At 40.7% G+C, this 26,795-nt stretch overlaps 1 protein-coding gene and 1 long non-coding RNA gene across 2 annotated transcripts in view; both read right to left on the reverse strand.

The window, feature by feature from the left end:
* LDB2 (LIM domain binding 2) overlaps positions 1-26,795 on the reverse strand; it is a 373,500-nt gene that overhangs the window by 218,639 nt on the left and 128,066 nt on the right. The gene's annotated exons all lie outside the window — the stretch shown is intronic.
* On the reverse strand, positions 17,979-25,014 carry LOC125180053 (uncharacterized). The gene is made up of 3 exons (XR_007158284.2): positions 24,882-25,014; positions 20,282-20,351; positions 17,979-18,241 (listed from the first exon to the last, which is right to left on the reverse strand). It is a non-coding gene; the product is annotated as an uncharacterized lncRNA (long non-coding RNA).

The following is a 26,795-nucleotide window of genomic DNA, read 5'->3' on the forward strand; positions in this document are numbered from 1 at the left end:
CCCCCGTCGCTACCTGAGGGCAGCCGCCCCAAGGGGCGACCCGTTCCCTCAGGGGCTCCCCGGCCTGGCCAGCACTAATCCGGCCCCACAGAGCGGCGGGGGTGAACCCAAAAGTGCCAAAAAAAAAAAAAAAGAAAAAAAAAGGGGGGGGTCGGGGGGGAGGGGGGGGTGGGCGAGGAGCCCCCGTCGGGGGGCACTTGAAGCAGACTTGGGTGGAAGTGCTGGGAAGGGGCTGTCACCTCAAGGAAAAGTCCTGAAGATCCAAGGAAAACAAAAGGGGCTCATCCGCTCCATGGGAAAGTGCGAGGGTTGGGAGAGGAACCTGCAAATTACCTGGGGGGAAAAGGGGGAAAAAAAAGCCCTCGAAGCACAGCCTGCCTTTACACACAGCTGTAAAGTATCAGGCATTATTTACAGTGCTGGATAAATGTAAAAACAACAATAAACAGCGCCGAATTAATCTCTCATGCAAATTCATTCAAGCAAATGGAACCACTCTAGGAGCAGATTTAGTTAACTAATATGATTAAGAGAGTAACAATCAGGCTGTGTTCACAGTGGTTCTCAGGCGGAGCGCTTGGCGTCAGCCCTGCACGCTCGCCCATTTCACAGATCGGGAAATCGAGGCGCGCACCATTACACTTTCGAATTTTACGTAGTAATCCTAAAAGAATGCTGGAGCGTTATCACCCACTGCCAAATTAATTTTAATCCAACCAAATGTAGGAATATTTCAAGACAGATTCGCAAAATCCCAATTTTCCTTGCCTTTTTACATTTCCATATGTGGCCAAATCTGGAAAACCCGAGTTCTCTTTGCAGGACAAAATATGAAAGTGCATCACTTTATTCTGCTGACCACTGATCTGGATCACAATTTATCTTTGAAATACCAGTTGCTGTTTAGCAAAACTATTTCTGTACACTCTTGTGGAATAACAGTTTCCAGAAGAAGTGACGTATTGAGCTGTTTTATAGACTTCCCACAGCTTCTGTCACTAAACACGGAGCCAACAGATAATACATGGGGTACTGCACTTCTCTCCTTCAGTGCTCCCTAGCTATGCAGCAACGCTACGCTGTCGCTCCAGTACCGTCACCGAAGATGCTGAGTTTAATAAATAGCATGTACAACATTTGGCTCAGGAGTGCTGCAGTGACAGTGACAGTGCTCCTCCAGTGCTCACTGACTGCATGGTAAGTCCATAAAGTGGCTGCATGGCCTGGGAGAAAACTTCCCCGGGCCTTCCTGCATTGTATTCCAACAAATTCCCACCCCAGCTACCTTAAAATCTAAAAACCAAAATGATGGGAAAATTACAAATTTACAGTGCTAATACACACATTTTTATTTTAAGTATCACCTACTTAAATAAATGTCAACAAAAAAAAAAAAAAATCCCACCAAACTGTGGATTTTACTTTGTTTGCAAAGCAAACCCAAAGTAAAAGATGTTTGCCCAAGACGGGATGCATTGCTTTTTGTAATTAAGATGGTGCAATTTTGCACAGCTGCAAAATGGTATCTGTTTTAAGGACTTTCTGACCATGATAAAATTCACTGCCTCAAGAAGTTGAACGCTCCAACAAAATTAATATTTTTCATTTTGGCGTTTGGGGGTAGAGAGGGGGCAGAGCTTGCTTTAAAAAACAACAACAACAAAAACCTCTAAGTACTGAACTAGCAGGACAATTTGCTTTCATGATTTAGAACCCCAGCTACTTCCCCATGCAAGAGCCTATGTGTACAGCTCTTCTGCAATGCAAAAAAAATATGCAGCGATATTTTAATAATTCCCATTGATTAACTAGCAAATTATTGTACACCTACAGCCCACAGGCAAGAACCGGGTCCCAGGGTAGGAACGTGCTAATTACAGGCTCCAGCAGCACTTCCAGTTGCCTGTTATCATCTAGACCAGCATGATGCGCGGAACAGTAAAACAGAAGGTGGAATCAAAGGAAAATAAAGTTACAGGGATCCTGACGGTGTCAGCTCAATTCCCACTTGGATCAGCCTCCTTTAAAGTTTGGCGTGCTTTGCAGGAGCGCGCAGCTCGGCTCTCCTGCGCCCGGGATGAAACTGCTCTGAAAGCGGAGCTGGGGTCAAAGGCAGACATCTGGCCCGAGGTTTAGGACGGCCAGTATGTTGCTTAATCTGGAAAATGAGTTTTGTAAGAAAGAAGAGGAAAACGGGAGGAAGGGGCTAGTTAGTCTTCCCAAACTTGGAACCGAAGGGATTCATATGCCTGCGTATGCATGGCTACAAATCTACGAGAAAAAGTGTGTGGGCAGCATTGCATTTACACAGGCGTATACACATGTGAATACCCCCACATCTCAAAGCGCAGAGCCTTACCCAGAAGGGAGGGCTACGACACCTCAGGCTCCCCATCCTCAAACCCAGAGTGCCGGCCCCCATGTGGGTGCTGTGCCCACGCATGAAAGGAGGCAGCAGTGGGCTGCGTGCCCCCGGTCCCCACCGAGGACACGGGGCTGGGTGGGAGATGGGACCATCAGACCCCACTGGTGGAGCTGGGAGCTGTGCCTCTGTCCAGGCACATTTCATGTGGGCCTCGGACACCCCAAGGAGCCTCAAGACATGGAGCAACGTGCTGGCTGATGGCTGGGTGCCGTATTGCCCTCTCCTGGGCAGAAGCAGAAGGGCCCACGTAAGTCAAGGACTCCACTCTGACAGCTCTCGAGGACAATTTCCCTTTATTTCAGGGAGATGCATGGCTTTTTTGCTGTTGTTGTTTGTTTGTTTTTCTTCCTCTGCACCCCCCCCAGCGTGAACCCCATGGTGCCTACACAGAGCCGAGACGTGCTACAATAGCAGGACTGTTCAAACAGCCCAAAAATCAGCGGTGGAAACTTTCTCCAGGACACAGGCAGGAAGCAAAGAGGGGTAAAGCGGGGCAGCTCGTTCAACCCTGCTGCTTGTACTCTCCCACACGTTTGGGTGCTGCCTTCTGGCTGAGGCTATGGCTGGAGCCTGGGGATGCTCCAGGCAGGGGGGTACCCATGCTGCCCCCCGCCACCCCACCAGCCAGCACCCACAGCCCTGTAACGCAGCGCTGCCGAAAGCACCCGCGCAACCGAGGCACGGTCCTTGCCTTGCAAAACTGACAAGCGGCTCTGAAGGCTGCACTATTTTTAATAACCACTTAGTAATAATAATAATGCAGAAAAGAGATACAGCTGTAAATAGGTGTAATTGCTGTATTTATCCCTGGTATGCATTGACTGTTCAGTCTCTGTCAGTAATCAGGTTTGTAAGGATACATTTAAGGTGGTTTGTAGCTGTTGAAAAGACTGGAACAGAAGAGAATGATCTTAGTTAAAGATGCACAGCAAGTGAACAGCAAATAACTAGAGGTACTTGAAATGAGGTTTCTTGAGAATACTCAAGTAAACTTGAATTTCTTGAAAAAATTAACCAACCTACCTTTTCAGGCTGTCCTTTGTTTATACAAAAGCCAGACAGCAGTAAAGACTTCTGATGGAGTGACCTTAGCTAAAAGAACAAAACTGTTTTCCTGAGAATGCTCACGAACGACTAAATGAAATGTGCTTCTCAAAAGTTGGGATGCACAACAAAGAAACACCAGCAATACCCTGTCATATGTAACACACAATCACTGAGCTCAAACACAGAATTTTGACAGGTTTCAGAGATGCACACTGCCATTAATTTCTACAGCTATAGAACCTAGTGTAGCAGATGCTTGCAATTTATAAGAAATCTAGAAGCTGTAATTTGTTTGCATTAAATATTAATATAGTGAAATAAAAACATATTTGGGAAAACACTGTCCTTTCACAATTTGTGGACAGGAAACTAAATAAATTTCTTGAATCTGTCGTTAAAAATATTTGCCAGACTCAGTATGCACTTCCAGGCTTTTTCCATGTATGCTGCCTTTTTTTTTTTTCTTTTAAGTGTGATTAATGTCCTTTTCAGTCATTAATAAATGACATGGTTATTTTTATTGTAAGTGTTTTTGAGTAGTCCCTATGTGAGTCCACCAAAACTACTGTGTTCTAGAGTTTATGTTGCAGCAAGAAGGGTTCACCTCTTTTAAGTGTTTCAGGCTGTTTGCAGACTCAAACCTAACTTGCATGAATTCCATATAATGATAATTCTGTACATATGGCAATCCTAAGTATTATCTTCATCTGCTTAATGCTAGTAAGTAAGATTTTAAGTTATAGCTGCAGTGCGCACCAAAGATGCTAGAAGTATCTCTGAGTAGATGAGAGCACAAAAGATGTTAAACTTTTTTGAGCTCTGCAGTGTGCACGAGGTCTTCGTCCATAATCAAGAAGGATTTTCAATTTTGTCTTGGAACTTTATGAAAGTTCAACTGAAGGTAGTCTTTGAGGAGCCTGCCCATCTCTGAACAAGCAGGCAGCCTGCCTCACCCACACAGGACCTATACCAGTTAGAGCTGGGGAAGGAAATAGGAGACAAATTAAAAGTGGTGCAAACCATATCATAGTGTTACAGCGATGGGCCCTCTGGACATACCAACATGTAGTGCACAAACCAACTTATCGTCTCCCCAGTTAAGCTATGGTAGCCCAGTGTTCGGTGCATGTTAAGTGCCTAGCGCAGAGAGGATATTGGCCTGTAAGAGCTCTCAGCTGCAGAGCCTGCCTCTTCAGCTCACAAGGGAGAGATTTATGCTTTAAGCACCAGAGGCTTCGTTTTGCTCCTCACTGTGCTGTCAGAGTGGCAGCCATCACACCATACAGCTGCAGCCTGAGCAGTGTGTCTGGGGGGGCTGCATCTACCCTGCATCTCATTTGGGCACGGTAAGTGCTGTGTACATCGTGACCGTGCCAGAGGAAACAGCTCCACGTGGTGCCGGGGAGGAAAGGATGAGGTCCCAAGTGTGAAATACTCAGCCCTTGACATCCAGGATACCGCAGAACATCTGCCCGTTGACAGAACCAGATCACCTTCCAGACCAGTGAGAGCCTTTGTATACCTTGGCTTACTGCATCTCTGAGCATGCTACGAAGGCTGCTCTCCACAATCCAGCAGCTTCGACAACACTTCTGTCTTGTTTTCTTCCATCTCCTTGTTCCAATGCTGACTTCATTTCTCTCATTTTCCTCCGTACCACCCATACCTACCCAGCACCCTTCTCCATTGTTCCTTTTCCCTGAGCCATGTGCTTGCCTTCACAGTTTCTCATTCCACCCCACCTTTCTCTCCTGCCCCCTGCTATCCGCCTCTGAAGGTCGGGGTGGACTACTGCTGGAGGCTGGCACTGCAAAGTGCTATTTGAAGCAACCGGGGTTCTTCACCCCAAGTGCTCCACAGGTCTAGCCGAGTGCGTTTTCCTTGAGGAAAGCCTGAAGAGCTGATACTGAGGACGGTGAATCCAGAGCAGTCGAGCACAGAAAAGAAGAGGATGAAATTCCTGTCATTTGCCTCTTGCAGCCACCTCCCAGCAGCTGAGGAAGCAAGCAGCCTGCAGTGGCACAGAAGACAGTTCTGCGGTTTGTAACATTGGCGGACGGCCAAAAAACATCCAAAGACGTAGTGGGGGAGGCTATGGGAGCAGAGCATGGCCTGGAAGACCGGCCCTCCAGCTAGACATCAGGCAGGCCAGCAAAATCCAAGCCTCTTTCTGACGCATTCATTTCCCTTAAAGACAAGCTCGACATGAATTAAATGCAGGTGGCACAGTCACTCAGCTCTAACATATTAAGCAATGTGTTTTTCAAAATCAGTATAGAGTCATCCCTCAATTTATCCTAAGAAATAAGCAACACCATACTTCAACACAGTCTTTAAGCAACCCTTCCTCCGTACCTTGCCTTCACTAACACACGGCAGGATAGCCTGTCACAGGTTACAAACGAGGCCTGAGAAAGGGAACGGATGGATGAACGTGAAAGAGCTGCTCCTTTTGGCTAGCATTTCCCCAAAATGTTCTAGTCCTACCTGGAGAAGCTGAATATTCTTTCCACTCCCCTAACCCCCCAGTCCTGATTTACCTGTTACACAGCTCACCCACTGCTCAACTTTCAGCGTATTTCAATTAGTTGCAAGCTTACTTCTTAAAGGACTCAACTGGGAGCACTCAGCTTTGGAGGAATTTCAGCTGAGTGCTAATTAGCAACTAGCTGACTGTCAACTTTTCTTCTTCGAAGAGAGGGAAGGGCTGGTGATTCCCTTCTGAATTACCTGGCAATCAAATGCACGTTGAAACTTATTCGTTAACTTATAATAATCATTCCTAGCCCTTCTTTGGCAATTTTCATCTTCAAAGCGCTTTACAAACATTCATGGAGACACTGTGGTGATCAGCACTAAGACACAACCATGCAATTTCCTGCATGTAGGCATCTCTCCCCATTTTACAGGTGGGGAAGGTAAGGCAGAGATCAAGGACTGAGAAAAGGAGTGGCAGAAATGTGGTCATTAACCTCAGGTTTGGGTTCGGACCCTGCACAGTGCAGACACACACCGCTCCAGACTGCAAGCAGAACAAGCATCAGACAGACAGGAGAACTGGTGTGAAAGGGAACAATGCACAGAGTAATTCTGGTACCAAGGTGGCATGAATTTGGCATTTGGCTCGTGTAATTAGGCCTTTATCCTTTAAGTGAGCCATGCTCCCAGAGCCTGTACTGCATTCAGCTCTGAACCTGCAGTCATGCCTTACTACAATGCATGCAGTGCCACTCTGTTTCACTTAATTATTTTAACACCAGCTCCGAAACAATGTTGGAAAAAAAATGTATGTTGGAAAAATAACATCTCCTGCACAGATTTTTCTGGAGCCTTTTGTTTCCTGTCTCTAACTTATTCTCCCTTCTTTATAAAGATTTGATTTTAAACATGAACCTTTGAACTTCCAAAACACAAGCCAAAACCTGCCAGGAAATGAAAGCATGCTGAATATGATCCATTTCAATTCTGGATTTCACTCTTGCAGGTACTGTCTACACTGTTGTAGATCGTACACTCAGTAGTTGAAAAACGCAATCAGTTACCTGTATGCATATTTTGTAGGCACAACAGATGCATATATTTTTTAATTTGGCCTTTAAAATTTAAGTATACATTATTGATTTAAATTTTATACTTTGAAATGTTACCATGCTCTGCAGTGCTTGAATTTTGCCAAGGCCTTGTACGGCTGCATAAATGTGACTGAAATAACCAGGAGTTTTGCTTGGAAAATCTGATTATGCTGCAAGAGCAAAATGTTCCAGCTTATGAGGGCGAAAGACTGGCTATGCCTCTCCTTTTAGTGAATAATGATTTTGCACAGAAAAGTAGAGTCTAAGCAAAATATATACTGAATAAATCTTTATCTCATCTATGTTATAGATTCTGTTCCTTCTCCATCTCGTACCTTCCAGGAATGACACACAGTGTATCCATATAGTGCCCCAAAAAAGTGACCACATACGTAATTCAGTCTTTAAGCCACACCAGACATATTTTATACGTCTCTGAGACGCACGTATTCCAGGGAGCACGGAAAGATGCTGACATCTCTGCCGAAGCAGCAGATCCGAGCTCCCTCTGACTTGTGACTCAGCCCAGCTCGGGAGCTGCTGCCTCGCACAGAGGCAGGACGGCACCTACCAGCTGCTCCATGGCAGCAGCTCCAGCTCCCACCTCCTGCTCTCGTCAGTAGCTTTGGTTTTTGGTTATAACTCTGCGTTCTGCTCTCTGTTGCCTTCTCAGCATCATTCCATCCCACGGATGCGGGTGCAGCCATGCATCCCCGTTCCCACTGCTACATTAACAACCTGCAGTTTTAACAGCATCGCGATGTTTTGTGTACAAAGTACAACAGCTTGTGGAATTTTATCTACATTCGTCCGTATCTCTTCGCTTGTGAAGATCAAAGTTTGAAGGTTATTGATTAGAAAGCTTTGTTTCTAATTAGACAAACAGAAAAAACGTCCAGCGTATTTCATTTCTGCTTGACACCATACCCAGAAAACTAGCACAACACATTGTCTCTAGCAAGCCTTCACCAGAGCAAGCACCCTAATGAATATCGCCTTGATTTCAACATCTGGCTCGTATTAAATAAAACTACAGATGTGAATCCAATAAAGATAGAAATTTTGGAGGGGACATAAAAGGCTTTAAATTAACCTGCAAGATGTTTGTGTTAATTTATAAAAGAAAAAAACAAAAAAAAACTAAAGTTACCAGAGGACCTGCAGACAAACTTTCCCATTCCTTACCTAGAAAGGGTAGCACAACAATACCAATTATTTTAAACCAACTAATCCATAGTGTGATATAAGATATGAACTTTCAAACTGAATTCAAGCATTACAATTCTAACAACATTCTAGGCTTCCACATTTTTTAAATTAAAATCTTAAGATTTGGGACAAAAGGCAAATGAATATGTGTGAGAAGGGACATTTAGTCAGCTAAATTATTAACATAGTAAGGATAATCACAAGGTTGTTTCACATTAACAACATGAACACTGAAAATTTTCTTAAGTCTTCATTCAATCTTTGTATTTCATGTATATATGTTGCAATCACACCCCACTTAATGATTTGCGTTACATGGAGATCAAAACAAAGGAGGTGTTCACAAGCCTTCAGTTAAGTCTACGCTGAAATTTGCCATTAAAACAACATTAAAATCCAATCATTTCACATTTTGATGAACTGAATTTAGATTTTCAGAGCTGCCTTGTATTATGGGCCAGAGCAGAGTAAATGTTGCCAGTTGTATCCAGGTTCATTGACCACTTTCTAGTGGAGTTATAAAACCATTTAAACCACAATGGGATGGGGGTATCAGGATAAGTGTCTAGACTGTATGCGTAGTCAAGTTTATGGAGATGCCTGTCCATGGGTAGTCTGTGTAGCTGCTACCATTCAACTTGCAAGGTAGACAGCAGCTAGTACATATCCGATCTGCAGCCACACCTTCACTTTGCAGGTCATGCTTTTCCTAAGTAGTTTCTGGGAGCACATCTGATTACAAGTAAGTCAAAGCCAATTCTTCTTTTTGAAGAATTCCATATTTAAGTTTTGTTTTTATTAACTGTTACAGAGGAAACACTTTAAAATAATGTTCCCCTGTAGAAAACTTGTCCAGACTAATTTCTGTATGTTCACTGCTGTTACTTTCACATTTCCCAGAATGTCTTAATTGTAAATATATTCAATATGGCACAATTTTAAGCCTTTGCCACTTTGGAAACTCTAAAATTCAAATTCACTTTATTTTCCTTGATTCAAAATAGTCAAACTGAGTCACTATGGGAAGATCTTACAGCATTTCTTGTCTAAAGCAAATGCAAGTTCCTAATTTTTTAGGGAAAAATGCAAGCCTTTACAAAGACATAATTACACTTGTCCTTACAGTCTCTGAGAGTGTGGCAATGTGGTGATAACATAAAAACAGAGACTTCTCTGCCTCTTCTTCCAAAATTTCCACTTCCATGTATTTGTCTTCTGCATGCATCTCTCACAAATGTTCTTCAAAGAGAGCGCTCACTGTGATGAAGTAGCAAGAGGTGGGACTGAGGTGGGGTACTTGGCTACTGATCTGAGAGACTGTACTAGCTATTTCTTAGATTTCAACAGTACATGATGGCGGTAAATGTGGTTTAACAACCTAAAATTTAAGTTAATGATGTTTCCTGTAAGAAACCAGGAGCATATATCATGCATACAGCTTGACATCATTCATTGCTAATTTCAGAATGGCACTTTCATAGGCTTCTTGTGCTCGCACCATTTTCAGCCATTCCTACATACATCATAAGAGCATCCGCTCACTGGAAACCGGCTGTACATATCAAGGCAGACACTCTCTGGTGTGCCTTGTGGCGCCGATTCCCCAGCTGCCCAAACTGATGTCTCTATAGTCATACCTGGCAGTTCATGCAGCCAGGTCTTCTTCCACTGGAAGTGATGTAAAGGGGTACAGAACATGCCCAGTTGTGTTCCCAACACAGGGTTAGCACATCACTGCAAGGATCACCCATGGGATGCTGAAACGTACCTGTCCTGCAGCGTAGACATAAGCACTGATCCTCAGAATGCATTGCTTAACACTAACAACCCTGTACAGTGATGAATCGTGGTTGAGGACGGGCTATTTCACAATGGCTAGAAAGTATACTTCAGTTCAGCCAAAGGCATATATACAAAGATGCTTATTTTAATAAATCCTAATGAAGCCTCCTCTGCACCATTGTCCTGCCTCACATTCATCGTTCTCCCCATTCAAACTTGCCTTTTTCTTTTCCTTCCATTATGTTCCATTCCCGATTTTCATTCCCCAATAGCCCATTCCTTACATCCTACCCTGAACCAGAATATCTATATCTTCTCTTCAATTTCAAGTATTTCCAAAACACCTACTAATTCTTTCCCTGCCACTGTTTTTAGACCTTTCCTCCTACCCAAGGTCTGCTCTGTTTCAACACTATTCCTTCATCCATCACCAACATTTACTCATCTTTCTTCAGCTCCTTGATAGGTCTCAGCACTTCTGGCAAAAAGCTAGGGTAAGCTCCATCACACAAACCTTGTTTGGTCACAGCAGCCCAATGATGTATTGTGCGTCATCAATTCCACAGAAACCCTGAAGTACATAAAATATGGTAATGGCAGACAGCCCAGAAGAAACTATCAGGTCTGCTGAGATTCTGCCAGGGTTTCATGGGAGATCAGCAAAAGTAAGAGGGAGTGCATGGGAAATCAGAGAGATAGGAAACCTTGAATTATATGCAAATCAGTGCACCCGTCAAAAAGAGTTGGCATTTTTGTTTATGTTTTCTGAAAAGGCAGTAATTTAGGACAAAGAATTTTTATTTTTTAGAAAAGCAAAATCCTTCAGATTAAAATTTGGTATCAGGTTCACTGTCAATGCAAATACATACTAAAAGTTCATTCTACTGCTATTGTCATCAATCATCAGTATTCAGGACATGATTCCTTGAAATATGTATTCAAGATGTAGATATAGTCAGAGGAAAGGGAGGAGGTAATGGAGTTGATGACATGATCTGTGTGGCTTGTAGTCATCCCCTTTCAGCCCAGTGTTATGTCCGTTTGGGTACTCAACCAACTATTGTCCTTCCGTTAAGCCAGCTGGGATATGGACTTCTGTTTCTGATGAATACAAAAGCTTAGTGATTTTTTTCAGGGTGTAGAAGACTGTTGTGTCCCATCTTGTACATTTTTCCAACTTGAAAACTTATCGTAATTTTAGTTCCCCTAAATAATGCAAAAATAATTGCCTGGATTTTTGTTTTTACTTTTACCTTGTCACCATCATAAATGACAGACTGAAGATCTTACAGAAAAAAAAGATCATTTCATGAATATTGTCAGAACTAAACTACAGATATACATGCAGAAAGTTAAATGAGTTTCAGACAAATATCTTCGAATAACAATTTAAATTAAAACCTCTGCCTTTACAGATTTCTCATTCTTGGTGAAAACTGGACAATGAAAACCAAAATAAAATGGGAACATTTACATCAAGTAATTAAAAACACATGAGACTGCACAATTTAAAAACAAAAAATCAGTGGTGTAAGGAAGTTTTCTGTTGCCTGTTTTAAGGCATCGGTTACTTTCGATTCCAGGTACATGTGTATCATCTGTCCTAAATCCACTTCAAGGTGCAAGTTTCTAAAGGATGTTTTTTGTGGCTACGCTACAAGGTCCCGTTTCAGCTGCAGAAGGTCAAATGCCGTAGAATTGCAAAGAGGGAAAAAACAGGCCACAATGCTGTTTTTGTTTATTCTGATCCTTGCTAGCTGTTCCACAGGACAGCATGTGCTCTGCTAGTCAGCTTAAACATACTGTACATTAAAGCGGTATTTTATGCAAATAATCACTCATTTTACACAGACGGTCACTCATTTTCACAGTTTTCAGTACCAGGAAGCACTTCTGTTTTCCTGCCTTCTGCAGCAAATGAGGTGTGTATTTCACAGACAGCCCTGTGTATTTTAACTGGTCATGTTTCAATTCTGAGGGTTATGAAACTTTAATAAATCACATTTTCTGAAGCAATGTCCAAATGCAGACCTTTAAAAATATTATTGAAAGTTAGTCTCCATTACACTGATCAGCATATTCTAGGCAAATGCACCATATATTGTCTGATTCACTTCAGCAGAAGGTCTTTATGAGAGCATGTTTAAAAATCAGGTCAGCAATACCTTAGCTTGTATCTATCTATACTCCTTGGGTTTTTGGTTTGGTTCGTTTTTTTAATCTGATGATAGTATGGTCCAAAACAAAACAATCTAAGCAGCAGAAACCTGGTGTCCTCATCTCTGCCAGCTATCCTTAGCACTTGGACATTGAATCATGCTCCTTCATCCATGTTACTTGGTTCTCAGACACTCCCAAGGGAAAAGCAGGGTGATGCCCCTTAAGTACTAAGCTATACCCAAGTGTTTAGGGCACACTCCTAGGAACTGGTGTATGGACATGCCATCCCCTTAAGCAGAGGAAGGCAAAGAAGTTAGGTTTCCCACTTTGTAACCACACAGCAATTGTATAAACAACGGGTGGAGGCAGCACCACTCCTTATTTGTGTGGAGACAGTGGGACAGTGAAACACATACCAAGAGTGTTGAACACAATAATCAAAACCAACAGCAGTATACAATAGACCACCCAAAACACAGCTGTAATAGTTTTTCAGCTCTGCCATGGAAACAATGAATAGAAACAACAAGCAGAATAGTTTCAAAAATAGCTACTTTTCTAAGTAGAATTTAAACTTTGAACCAAACTGGAGAGTATTTAGAAAGTTTTTTGCAGATATAAATTTTGCCGCACCAGGTCAGCTGTGCTACCAGCACTGTAGAGGCGTAGACCCTAACGAACCGAGAGGTTACTATGCTGTGTAGGAGTGAGGGATGACACAGGAGCTGCTTTAACTGGATGCTTCCTGATATTTAAAGTATTTCATCCAGAATTAATGGCCGTCAATCCTTAATCAGAACAGCCATCATTTTGTATCATACAAAGATTATTACACGGAAGAAGTATATTAAAGTAGTTTTGAAGTCTTTGCATTTTCATTCTGCTCTGAAATAGTGAGCTTCCTGGTAGTGAAAGCACTTTGTTCCAAAACAAATCTGTAGAAGTGTGTCTAGGGTAAATTACTTGACAGCATTTCCCTAGCAGGCTTTGAAAGGTGTGAGAGATGCGTGCTAGGAAAAGGCCCGGCTGATGTGCATACTGGGAGATGCGTGGCCACATGCTGGGATTTCCAAAGCACCTCTGCAAGACTCTGACCACATCTACTCAGGGTGGCCTGCGGGGTCACCTCCTTTCTGCTGCTGCTGAATGTCAGTACTCAGGGGTTTCTGACTGTTCTCAAGAGAGCATATTCATAACGGGGTGTCTTTCAACCCATGTGTGAACCTTGCCAGCCCTGTCATAGAATATTCACTACACGTTACTCAAAACTTTCACTGAATAAGAAATCATCTATTTTCCTATGAGTTCCCTAAGTTCCTTCTAGGAATGTCATCAGTATCATATGTGTCTCAAAACAAAGCACCTCTGGCTGTACTGATGAGATCCGCTGTTAGGTAATAAGGCATAAGTACTTCTCTTTGAATCCGAGTCAACAGTGCTTCCAGCTGAACACAGGCCAGCAGCCTGCCCTGGCAGACAGAAGGGCCAACCGTACCCTGGGGTGCATCAGGCCCAGCACTGCCAGCCAGTCAAGGGAAGGGATTGTCCCGCTCTGCTCTGCACTGGTGCAGCCTCACCTCAAGTACTGTGTGAAGTTTTGGGCACCACAGTGTAATAAGGACATAAAATTATTGGAGAGTGTCCAAAGGAGGGCTACAAAGGGTCTAGAGGGGAAGACATATGAGGAGCAGCTGAGGTCCCTTGGTTTGCTCAGCCCAGAGCAGAGCAGGCTGAGGGGAGGCCTCATGGCGGCCTGCAGCTCCCTCACGAGGGGAGCGGAGGGGCAGGCGCTGAGCTCTGCTCTCTGGGGACAGCGACAGGACCCGAGGGAACGGCATGGAGCTGGGACAGGGGAGGGTCAGGCTGGGTGTTAGGAAAAGATTCTTCACCCGGAGGGTGGTCGGGCACTGGGACAGGCTCCCCAGGGCAGTGGTCAAGGCCCCGAGTCTGCCAGAGTTGAAGAAGCATTTGGACAATGCTCTCAGACGTATGGTCTGATTTTTGGGTGGTCCTGTGTGGAGCTAGGGATTGGATTCGATGATCCGTGTGGGTCCCTTCCAACTTGGGATATTCTATGATTCTGATTTTGCATATGGACTCTGAAGCATAACAAGATTAAAGATGACATTTGTGAATTCCTCAAATTTGGTGTGTCTCAGTGATTAAACGCACAACAAACACCTAGGGTTTGATTTCACTGAGCTGTAGATGATCTACCACTTGTTCAAATTTCATCTACAGTGAGAACTGTCAGTGCTACACGGAAACCTATACCCTGATTTTCAGAAATGTAGCCAAGGAAGAAATTATTTTCTTATCTATTAAAGCTTTATCAAAATATAATTTTTCCTCATCCAGGTAGAGAAAATTCTTTGAAACATTACCTAAAAGTTTATCACAATAGGAGTGGAGAGGGTAGTCCAATCTTTTGCCTAAGAGAGTAAAAGACTGAGTTTCAAGTTGCTGCTCTGAACCTGACAATTCAAACCTATGTCTTTTCTGTATGTTCCCTACACCACAGTATTGGTCATCATAGAGTGGTACTATCTCTTTCTCTTATTTAAAAAATAAATTCCATATTGAACCTGAGACTTTCCATCAAAAGCAAGGGGGAATCCAATCCTATTAAAAAAAGTTTTGATAAGGCAGCACTGTCTTGTGACCCTTTTCTTCCTTCTTACCTTTGCCAAAATGGTTCACAAAAATAATCTGAATTAGCTCTTATCTTAAGCTTGGCAGATGAAAAAGCACTTCCAGAGGCCAGTTATCACACAGGAATAGAAACCAGTCCTCATAAGTTTTGGTGAGACATATAACCACAAAAGACCATCTGCCATCTTTCTGCTGCCCTTTCTGGTGTGCAGGAACATAGCACTATACACCTCCTAACTTTGGCAAGTCCTACTGCTGGGGGAAGGGTTCCCAATGTCAGCTTCATTCATTAAAAATCCACATTCCATCTTTGAAAACGTTCCAGCCTAAGATCCCACGAGGCAAAGACTCAAGGAAAAATTAGACTGGAGAGAAGGGTCCTAAATCTCATCCTTAATGGAGATGGAGTGAAGACAGGAAGAGTGATGTGACTTGAACAACTCAAGGGTGTTCAAATTGTTTTGAACATTTTGAAGATATTTAAAGGACTTCCAGGGAAAACAAACAAAAAAAACCACCCTACGGTTAAAAAAAAAAACAACAAGTAAAATGCTAGTATGTGATGTGACTTGTATGTACTACATGTGTAACTAACATTTAGGGATAATGGAGCTGGAAAAAAGAAGAATTGTATGATAAATTACACATATTTCTGTAATAATAGAAATCTATAGTAACATAGATCCAAAGAGAGACAGCATCTATTAACAAATTCAAGCTTTAATAAAAACATAAGGACATTTTTGCCTCTGTATTTTAACTAGAGGGAAGAAAAAAAAGACTAGCTCTCCTAAACTTCTCTGCCCTCTCACCCCCAACATCTCAATCTCCAGTGAGCACACATAGATCATGTCTGCCTTGGAACGTAAATACATAGCAGTGCAACAGAAGAATTAAAATTAACAGATGAGTCCAAGGAACAAAAACAGCTAACAAATGTATCTTGTTAGACTGCTGTCAGAGAACAAGATTTTTATCAGAAATGCTGTTTTTCAGAGGACACCAGGATAATTTCCTCCTAATAAATTTCCATCTTATTGAGAGCGGCTAACATTCTGCCAGTCGGAGGGAATCTCCCAAGGGTATGGCTCACACAGCTCTCCTACCACTGGATTAGATGTATGCACACGTTTTAAGATACAGTAAGTACAGAGTGCCTATAAAAGTGCATAGAGGTGTTTTTAAAAACACACGTCAGTGTTAGAAGTTTGCCCCATTTTAAAACAGATTCAATACTTTGTTTATTGCAGTCTTTTCCCCTGAATTCAGAGGAAATGAGTGTGCATAATTCCACATTCCCTGGAAGGCAAAAGGAGAACATTGGTCTAAATAGTTTGTGGTGTTGTCTTGTAATTTCCATGAATCAAAGCATATTTTTTTACTGCCTCACCTATAATTTTTCATAAACATCTATCCTTTCCCTTTAAAAATATTTAGGGGGAAAAAAGAACTGTGTGTCATAGGGTATTAGCTGATTAGTTCATTCAAACAGTGCTAATTATAGGTTTAATTGCTTAAATGTGAAAGTCATTTATTTAAATTAGCTGCATCAAACATACAGTATGCTCAAAAACTGAAACATTTTGGTACTGGGAACCAGGGTTATTTTCTGTAAACAGAACATGCAAACTATAAGATGAGAAACAATGTGCCTCTATGTACTGATCAGCAAACTCATTTAAACCCCAAACTCCCTCCTCCCCTGCCTCTGGGGTCGGAGAACAGCCTCATTTGAACAATGACTAATGGAATGCACTGAAATGTGCGGAGGGTTGAAAGGAGAAATACTATTCAAGCCAACAAACTCATTTCATTTGTGATTTAGAGGGGCACTGCACCTTTCCCCTGAACTCCTCCTGAGAAGGAATGAATAGGCATCTCAAGGTTATGTAAAAACTGGTATTTCGGGTGAAAAGTATATTAGTTTTTAGAATAATAAATGAAGAAATAAATAAAGGTTTCTTATGCCATAAAAATTCTGCAGGGAAAAGATGTTTAAACTGCAACAAAAAGGTAGCCAGAGCTGTAGTGACTATAGGAATGACAGAAAGAGTTTGACTGTGTATTAAAAAATATTTGAATTAAATGCACAAGAGATGGGCTCAGCTTTTTAGTCTGAAAAGAAAAAAAAAGGAAAAGAAAAAAAAAAGAAAAATAAGAGATTTTTAAAGAAGAGAAAACATTAGACAATTAACATACTGAAGAATGCCTGGCTGCCAATCCCTCCATCTTCCTGTGTTGACAAAGGAATGCATATATACATACAGATAGACGTTTATTTTTTAAGAAGGAATTTTTCTGAGGAACAAAGAGATTCAAAAGAGCTAGATTCCCCAGACATATCAGTTTTCATGTTCCATATCTCTGTTCCGTCTGTAATCAAGTTGTATCTGAATGTTATTGCATTTTTCTAAACCTTCAAGTTGATATTAAGCTCCAGTGTTCTCAACAACATTATGGAAGTACACGACAGCAGCAGCAAAGGCTGCTGGATGCAGAAAGCTCCTCTTAATTTAATAAGGGTTTTTAAACCAAACGCTATGCACCATTGACTATGCAGGAAAGCTATTTTTTGCTGCAAAAGTTCCCAGCTCATGAATATCCTTGTACGCTCCTCTGTGCACAGCCTCTCTCAGTGCCCCCTTTTCCTGCTGAGAGGGTCAGATGGCCACAGGAGAGCCTGACCCCCTGTTTACATTTCACTGTGCAGATTACACAGTGAAGAATAATACTACAGCTGGTTACTGCTTACAATTATTTAATTTAAAGAAAAAAAAAAGCACAAACCTTTACAACCTGAATTTATATAAATCCATCTGTTTCTGTATCTTTCCGTGCAACTTACTATTTATTTTTTACTTCTAAATTTTATGAACCCATTCATTACAAGCTCGGAGCTTCCTTTTTGGGTGGGGGGAATGGTTGTACTTCTGCTCCGTGCAATGCAGCATCTTAACGTGTAAAGTAAAAAATATTTGGAAAATACTATGGTCATATTTTAGGTAAGCAAACAAAGGCGGGGAGTAGGTACAATTCTAACATCATGCAGCAATGAGTGACGGAGGAAGCAATTTGCTCCTATGCTGGAGTCTTAGTCAATAGTTTCATCTCTAATTTTTAGGGACCCTTGCTCTCCATACACAGATGCCCCAACAGAGAAACAGGCTTTGGGATGTCTTCAGCAGAAATACACCTAAACATAATAACATACAAAAAAGTGCCAAAAAAAATAGTATTGCAAATTTAGAAAGTCAGTTGTGGATAGATTTCACTGAGATTAAATCTAAATTGAGTGGATTTCCAACGTGATCCGGGAACAGCATGTTAAGGGAGAGTTGGAGACGTATCCTCAGGGGATTTATGTGGTTATACCTCCAGATGATCCCAGGGCAGTCTGAAAATGAGATACAAAGGGCTCAATTCTGCCCTCATTTACACAGCACTTAACTCTGATTTTCATGGCGTTTAAACAAGAATGTCATGTAAAGTGTCTTGATCATCGAAAATGGTGCCAAATACATATTCTCCCCTCCAGATTATTGCATGCAATTCAGATCATGGTACATTTACATGAGTAGAGATGGCCTTTAGAAAAGAGGTACAGAGATTAAAATAGAGGTTGCAAGGAAACTAATCGGAATTGCCCTATTTCTCGGATACTTATCCAAAATAACCAAGTAAATTACAGTTTCTTTAGCAGCTTGTTTACAGTTGTATTTGTCAGAAGAAAGTGCTATTTATATACTAAATATACTTCATAAAAATGCCCAGGATCCAAATGCCATGTTCAGAATGCTGTCCTTTAAGACTATCACCTAATTTGTTAACATATGTAAATCTATAATATTGACAGTAAGACGCAGGAAGAGGGATGCGTCACATCTTCCATTCATCATATGATATCATGGTAATGTGTCTCCTCATTCTTAGGTGTTTTAAAAGCTTAGCTTCTCCCAGTTACAGAGAGTTATGTTGCCCTCTGGATAAAAGCTGGAGAAATACATGCTAATGCTGACTTTTCAAGGACCTCTATTATACAACATAATAGATACGTGGTATGTGAGTGCCCACTTCTCTGTGCTGGTGCCTGCTATGAAGTGGCCTGTTTTACCCTTTTCCCATGTTTTTAATCCTCAGCCCCTTAAGTAAACACAAGACAGAGACCTGGAAGTTGTTAGGGTATATTGTATTTATGACATTTTAGTCGTCGACTTTAATTTAGGTATGGTATTTAGCAAGGAGTTATTAAAGTGTGATACCAACAGGTCCTATGCTGGATAGGACCATACTCCAAAAATAACCCATAAGATTCTGTGAAGAGACATGCTACAGGTATCCTTGAAAATCAAAAGCAACTGTGAATACAGAGGCAAGATATGGTCACAAGTCTCTTCTCAACTGTTTTTTGTTGTTGTTTGTTTATTTGTTTCTTTGTTTTGATGCTTCCTTGGGTTATGTCTGTATTGAATTTAAGGTGCCAGGCAAAAGAGTGGGCTAATTCAGCAAGTCCCCTTGTCCAGTTTTATGCATTCACATTGCTGTCTTTGAATACTGTCAGCTGAACTAAGGGAAGAATATTACTCTGAAGGTTGGCTCAAGCTCAGATGTGAAAACTATATCTGAAACTTAGCAGAAGCCTTCATTTACAAGTATGGATAGGAAGAAAACTTGGTCTCAAGGCTCAGGTTCCTGCTTAGAACATAAAGAGGAGCCTTTAATGAATCAAAACCTTCATTGATACACATTTTGACAAATGTCAGTTTATGTCTTTTTTTTTTTAAGTTGTTTGTTGCATATTTTGCCACTTTAGAATCATGTTTTGTTTGGGAAATAGGTAAAGATAATGCAACATGAAGGTACTCATTTACTCAGTACGATGCGCTACAGCAGCAGAAGCATTTTTGTGCCCCTCTGTTTTCAATCTCTGCAAGTAATGCAGCAAATAGATTGTATGATGCATTATAAATTATATGATACATAATAGTGATTATCATCACTACCCAAAATAATACAGAACATAACAAGAAAATACTAGCAAATATTATGTGAAAGCCAACTTTGAAATTTTGTGTCAATTTATTCTACCATTTAGTCCTAAAATAAAAGACCAGAAAAAATACTATGTAGTCTACCTACAATCAAAACAAACCCCGACACTTCTGTTATAAAATTGCTAAAACTAACAGCCAAAGATCTATTTTACCACCAGATCTTGAGCAGTGTTTATACCTGTGATACTAAAACCTTATTTGAAATAGTTCATAGACAAGTGTAAAAAAGGCAAAATCACAACACCATAATTTTCTCTCCAACCTATAGGCTGAACTTGCTGACAGTGTTCAGTGAATACCTTTTTTTTTTTTCCTGTGAATTCTCCTTGTGTACTTACAACTAAAGCAATGCAAATATATTTCAAAATAAAAATGATGCCCACCAGGACAGGAGAAGGCGTTAACTTTTCTTCCCCAGCTCAATTCATTTTCAGTTTGGATTTGCTGTGAGTTCTGTAAGAGAGATTAGAGGGATTCCTGCTGTAGCAATTTTTTCTGCAAGGCACATTTATGTGTGCTATAAAATGACCAAAAGATGGTGTAAGTTTGTAGTGAACATATGGTCTTCTTTTCCACATATTGTCTAAGAATTTGTGCAAACAAAGGACGTATATTTCACTTTCTAAAAGCTTTTTCTTTTATAGAAATGAAAAAGTTGGTCAAAACCTAGGCTAGCAACGGTGTCTGGTACTACTTTCTTAGTCAGTGAGTACTGACTTTATTTTTATCTCTCTAAACATTATTAACTTTACTGACATCAAAGAAGGCTCATACCCTTAACGCAATATGAAAAAAATAAGGTATCTAGCTGTACTGGTCTCATGTTTCATTGTGCTATCACATCACAAGCTGCTGCACTGATAGAAGAAATCACATATCCTCTACAAAAAAAAAAAAGAGAGAGAAGAGAAATGTATGTATAACAGTCTTTGAAAGTTCTGTAAATGCACATTAGGCACTGACTGCATTTCACTAGCACAATACAAGCTGCTTTGACAGCAAAGTCACAAAGTCATGTGTCTTTAGCAAAGACAATAGAGAAGACAGAATTTAAAGTTGCCATTAGGGAGCACAAGTGAATAAAGAGTAGTGTTTCTAGTGGGGTCTTCCTTTGAATTTTTAAAGCATTACAATATTACCAGAGCACCAGCTGATCCCACCAGCCATACTGCGCACGAGTAGCACGGCCATTCCTAAAAACATGCCCATCAAATAATCAACGGCTTAATTAACCCAATTCTTATCTCAAAGACTACCAAAAGGAAAAGAAAAATAACATGAAGGAACACCAATTCAAAGAACTGCACCATGATAGAAACATAACTGGCACAAGAAAAAGAGAGGTTTTTCTTGTTGCAGACAGCAACCTCCAGGCAGGCTACAGCTTCCCCAGCTAACTTCTCATCGACCTGTTGGGACCCAGATATGGGCACCTTCCCTCTCGGTTAGGAAGACAAAGCGTGGGTGGAAGCTGCCTCCAAAAATCGCCTGTAATGACAGGGAGACAGTTTGGAAGTGGAGGGTAGAAAACATAGGACAAGTGGATTTGTTTAGTTTTGGTTTTCTGCAAAATCTATCACAAATATGAAACACAAGCCACACGTTAATTTAATAAACTCATAGGTATCATGACTGTCCTGGTTATGTGCATGTATACTTTTTAATACAGCAGGGGTTGTTAGAAACCATATCACTATGTTCCTGTAATACAACTGAAATCACAGTTACTGGGTTAGGGCATATGCCTCAGGTATGTGTGCGCGTATGTGATGTATCAAAAATACCTCGTGTTTTATTGCCAGGTATAATAACCTTTCACAAACACTGGACAAAAGCGCGTATGGAGGTGGTAGCACTTCAGTGGAACTGGCGGATTGCATCTCATCTACTGGTGTAATATGATACGCGTTTTCTATTTAACATGTTGGGAGAAATCTAAACACAGTTAAGATTTTTATTACTTTCATTTTCCCCTTTCCCAACGTTCTTTCAGTAGCACAAGCACTGAAAGCTGAACAAAACCCATAATGTGATGTTTAAAATAGTTACCATTTTTCAGGGGGTATTTTTTAGGAGGTGGCAGAGATTGAGAGATTGTTTTCTAAATTAACAGTCCAAGATTTATGGGCAATTTGAGTGGTACCTGGAAAATCGAAGGAGTGGGAAGGAGAGAAAGAAGTAATGGTGTTGTGTTCCAAGGTAGAAATAAAAAGCTTTTGTTGTCAAATTCTTATTACCAAGATTTAATACTTTTGCTTATTTATTTGGGCAAATACTTAAACTTTCTCATCTCAGTCTTGAAATATGGCTTGAAAAAGCCTGGATCGGGTTAACGGGTCCAACTGATCCTCTGTTGAGGTAGCAACAGGAAAAAAATGTCACATCTCTTGAGTACTGCACTGATACCTGAAATTCTGCAGCTAGCATGGAGTGGTGTGGCATACCAGCTAAAACACAAGCCTTACTACCTCAGCTGTAATGCTGAAGGAAATATTTAATATCCATATTGTTAGACTGCTAAGAGGTCCAAGGTAGTATGATCCTATGACCCAAGGGTTCAGGCTGCTGTAAGTTAGCTCTCCCTGTACCAAGCCCATTGCTTACTCAAGTGCAAAGCAGCCTGGGCTGGCAGCTGGGTTCAGAGCATAGACCTCTCCCAAAGGCAACCCAAAGATGCTGGGTTATTCTACAGAGGTTTCCTGTGGCATACTCAGGGCTATCTTGTTACATATGGAGAATCACCTACGGCCATACAGGAAGCACCATCGCTAACACTGTGTCCTCCCAGCCTCTCCCCACAGAGAAAGCTTGTGCTTTGCTTGGTGGAGATGCAGAGCTGCAGTCGCTGCTGCTTTTCACATATGCATATTGTTAAATATTTACGTTAGAGAGGACGGGGTCAAAGAACAATGCCTTGCAACTGGAGCAGAAGGCAGTGAGGTCTATGGGGATTATTTTTAATTTCCAGAGTTCATTCCAGTGTGAGATCAGCCCTGGAGAAAGTTTTCCTCTCCACAGGGATGAGTTTTCCCCTTAGCACAGAGTGCTCCATTTTTCAGAGAAATGTAGTGATCAACAAATGCCTTCTGTATCTTTTACATATCCCAGACAAGGCAATGAAGTACGCTGAAGATAAGCAACGTCTCCCTGAATCTGATTTAAAATCTATGTGGAAGCCAGTGAAAGCATCAGAGAACAGATCTGATACTCTCACAGTAGGCTGTATAGCTGAGAATACATGTTTTAAAGAGCCTCTGTTCTTGGAGGCTTTTACATGCTGAAGATATCACAACGGGTATAATACATGTTCAGAGTTCATATAATAGTAACAAATGTACGAGTATCTGAGTGTAGATCCTCAGCTGGAGATGACAGCAAGTATTACATGCATAAACCATGTCCTGGAAGTTTTAGCATCAGCAAAGCAAACGTAATTTTTCCTGAAAATAATCCTTTATCAAGTAAGTAAAACCTGGGCAAGGCCACTCAAATTCTATGAAAATGAATATAGCAGTTTCTGAAGTCAGCTAAGTATTTCATTTTTTTCATGCTTCAAATTTCAGCTTTCCTTCAAATTCACATTCCACGCCTGGTACATTTTAACTTGAAGACTTTAGATCTAACAGATTACTATCTCTAGCTGCCTTGTTATTTCTTTAAAACCTGTCAATAACTAAATAAATACATAGCTATTTATTGAAGAAAAAATGACCAAAAATATTTTAAAATAATAAATTTCAACCATTTAAAAGCATAATCTGATTTTGTATTTACACCACAGTGTAAGCATCTTTTTGTAGTGTTATGTTTTAACATCGTAACGAATCCCAGCCATTTATTTTACAATATACCCACATATCTTAGAATTTATAGATAAAATATTTCATTTTGTTTTTCTCAGTGTCCAGAAGGAATAAACAGGTTATGAAGGGTCTACAGTTGCATCCTTGTAAAAATCTCATATTAGAAAAACAACACCTTATGTTTTCAGATGTTTCAGAGAACATTTCTTCAGAAGAGTTGAAGCTGACAATTAAACAGAGGATTCTGGAAACTAGTCCAAAGAAATAGTTCATCTATAACTCACAGAATTGTGCTACAGACTAGCTAAATGTGACCTATTTGTTACTTATCCTTTTATTTGGGCAAATACACCCAGTCATATTTATTCAGGAAGTACAGAGTACAATTTGTTTTAAACTGAATTGATATAGGTTTCATGCCTACTCTGTGTACAGAAAATGTCTCACAGTGTTGTCAGTGGACAACATTACAGCATGAACTGCCATGAAGAACCCGGACAAATGAGCTCTGAGCAGTTGCCCTCTTTTTCTGCTAGTTGCAGAAATTCACTTTATAGTAGTGGCAGCAACTGCCCATTTATTTTAGCTGATCCAAATAATGTATCACTGGCTAATTAGGGAACAGATAACAATCTTGCAGACAGAGTTTACTAAATGGTTCCATTTACTATTCCGTATAGTTAAAATTTTAGTACTTCTGATATGGTACCAAATAGGCTTAAACAACTGTGACAGCTGGGAAGATGCAGGCTATTTTTCTGACTATTTTGCAAGCTTCAATTAAAAACCCGTAGTCGAGGCACTCCCATAAATTATCATAGAACTCTTCTACAGTAGAAAATAGAGCCAAAATAATGTTATTTCCTGCAACAAGAAGTTGCAAGAAAGTTTACACTAATTAAAAACAATCTGAAATATCCTATTTTTCATAGGTTCAGGGATTGTGGGAGAAGGAACGTAAATTGGAAGGCAGGAACTGGCCTCTTACATGCACACATACACAAGCCACAAATACACTATTACAAACACTAGCTGTTGAGCAACATACATATCATTGTTAATGCCATAAGCATATCTCAAAGCCTTCCCTGAGGGGCCCACTTTGTCAGAACAACAACAAGAAAAGAATATGGGTGCTAATTCATGTGGGGAAGTGGATTAGGCTGGAATGGTGACCCACCTTGCTTAGAAGCCTGTGTCTGCAGAACATGGGCACACGGAAATACCAGGCTGCCACAGTTTACAGCCAAGATTTTAAACTGAACCTCAATTGGAGACTTTGTAAACAAGATCTTGCCCCACAATTAGAGAAACGAAGCCAACCTGTGAGGGTTAACACCTGAACTAGAATGGGTTTAAACCTCTGGAAGACAGACATCTTTGGTCATCTCACAAGGATTTTGCCATTCTTAGTGGTCTGTCTCCTACAGAGAACAGTAAAACCAAAGCCCTACTGTGTGTGTGCGCATAACCAGTGACAGCTGTTTTAGAAAGCCTAGACTAAGAAGCCTGGACATCAGAAGAGACTGGTAAATTAGTCCTTGATACAATAGCAAAGCTGTTGGTCCTTGTTTGCATTTGTCAGGCCCAGAGAGCGGGAAGTAACTGTGGCGAGATAGAAATTTCTTGCTTTTCTCCCTGTACCTAAACAGATAAAGTTTACTTACTTTATATAACTCATGACAAGTTCAATCACAAAACAAACTTTTCTTGCAGCTCCATGTCCGAGGGATTGCTTAGCCCTTGTCTTTGCTGATATTCCAATTGGCTGGGTAAAATGCTGCAAAAAGATGCTCTCAGTGAATGGAAGCTTGCTGCAAACTGCACTTTAATAGGGAAACAAATTGGTTTGGGCACAAAGATCAGAAAAAAAAAACTTTGTGTCTAAAAATTTTGATTATTCATTTTTAAAATAGCTTTTTTTACTTTGAGGTGTGACTTATCATTCAAAAGGAGATAAACTATTCAAAATGACATTAAAGGCTTTATCCCAGGTTCATCTCTCAGTTTTACTTACTTGTTTCACGAGGAATAGACAAATTTTTGTTTGAATTCTCTAACAGACCTCGAAAACCAGTTGTCTAGCCCAGTTAAAATCTTATAGGTGTTGCCAGAGAGAAGAAACCCAGCAACACAACTAAGAGTGCAGGGAAAATCTATAACTAGTTTCCATAATGTGGATGGGGACAAGTTAATCCATGCTCTCCCAGTGCTCTGTATTGCCACTAGACTGTAGCATCAAACACAATACAAGAAATTGAAGAACAGAAAGAGCCAAGAGTGTCTTTCTAAGCAAAGATGCTCCCCATCATCTCTGGCATACAAGACTAGCCAAAACTGAGCATTCGGAGATATGAATAGGGAGATTTGAAGGAAGACAGCAAAATGTGGTATATATCATGTTGTAAAACAAGTGACACTCATCTACTAGCAAATTGCCAACATGTCATTCCTAATTTGCTGTCTAGTTTTACACTATCCATGCAGATAGATCAAGCCATTTTCACTAATATGTGTAGAACCTAGAGCAAAAATCATGTTAAATGCAAAAAGTATGAACTTGAATTTCTACTTTTACTTCTATAACTCAGCTGCCTAGTTGTGTTTGGGAAACTTCACCTTCTCTGTTTTGATGAAAATTTCATCTTCGAGCCATGACAACTCAGGACTGTTGTAAGATTTCCAAAATCTTAGAAGTTGTCAAAAGTTTTACCAATGCATCTCTTTGAATTCTCTTTGTCAAACACTGACACAAAGTTAATGTCATTTCAAATGTGTACACATCTTCCATAGGATGAATTCAAAACTGAAGTGACCAAAGAGCTGTGAGTAATGTGAGAGTCAGCTCTAAAATATGTGAAGGAAATGAAGAAGAAAGTAATAAAACTACATAATGAGAGGATGTTATAAAATATCCATTAGATTTAGGAGTGTTTATTTTCATTATGTCTCTGATACTGGTTTAAAATGGGCCAAATCCAAATGTAGAAGCATATGCGTTCAAGAGAATTTTCAGTCTTCAGAGATTTCACTAACAGGAAAGCTTTAAGAGCCATTGAGTTAGTCCTTGGATTTTGAATTGATGTATGTGCCC

The sequence above is a fragment of the Anser cygnoides genome, chromosome 4, assembly GCF_040182565.1.
Source record: "Anser cygnoides isolate HZ-2024a breed goose chromosome 4, Taihu_goose_T2T_genome, whole genome shotgun sequence".
Classification (NCBI taxonomy): domain Eukaryota; kingdom Metazoa; phylum Chordata; class Aves; order Anseriformes; family Anatidae; genus Anser; species Anser cygnoides.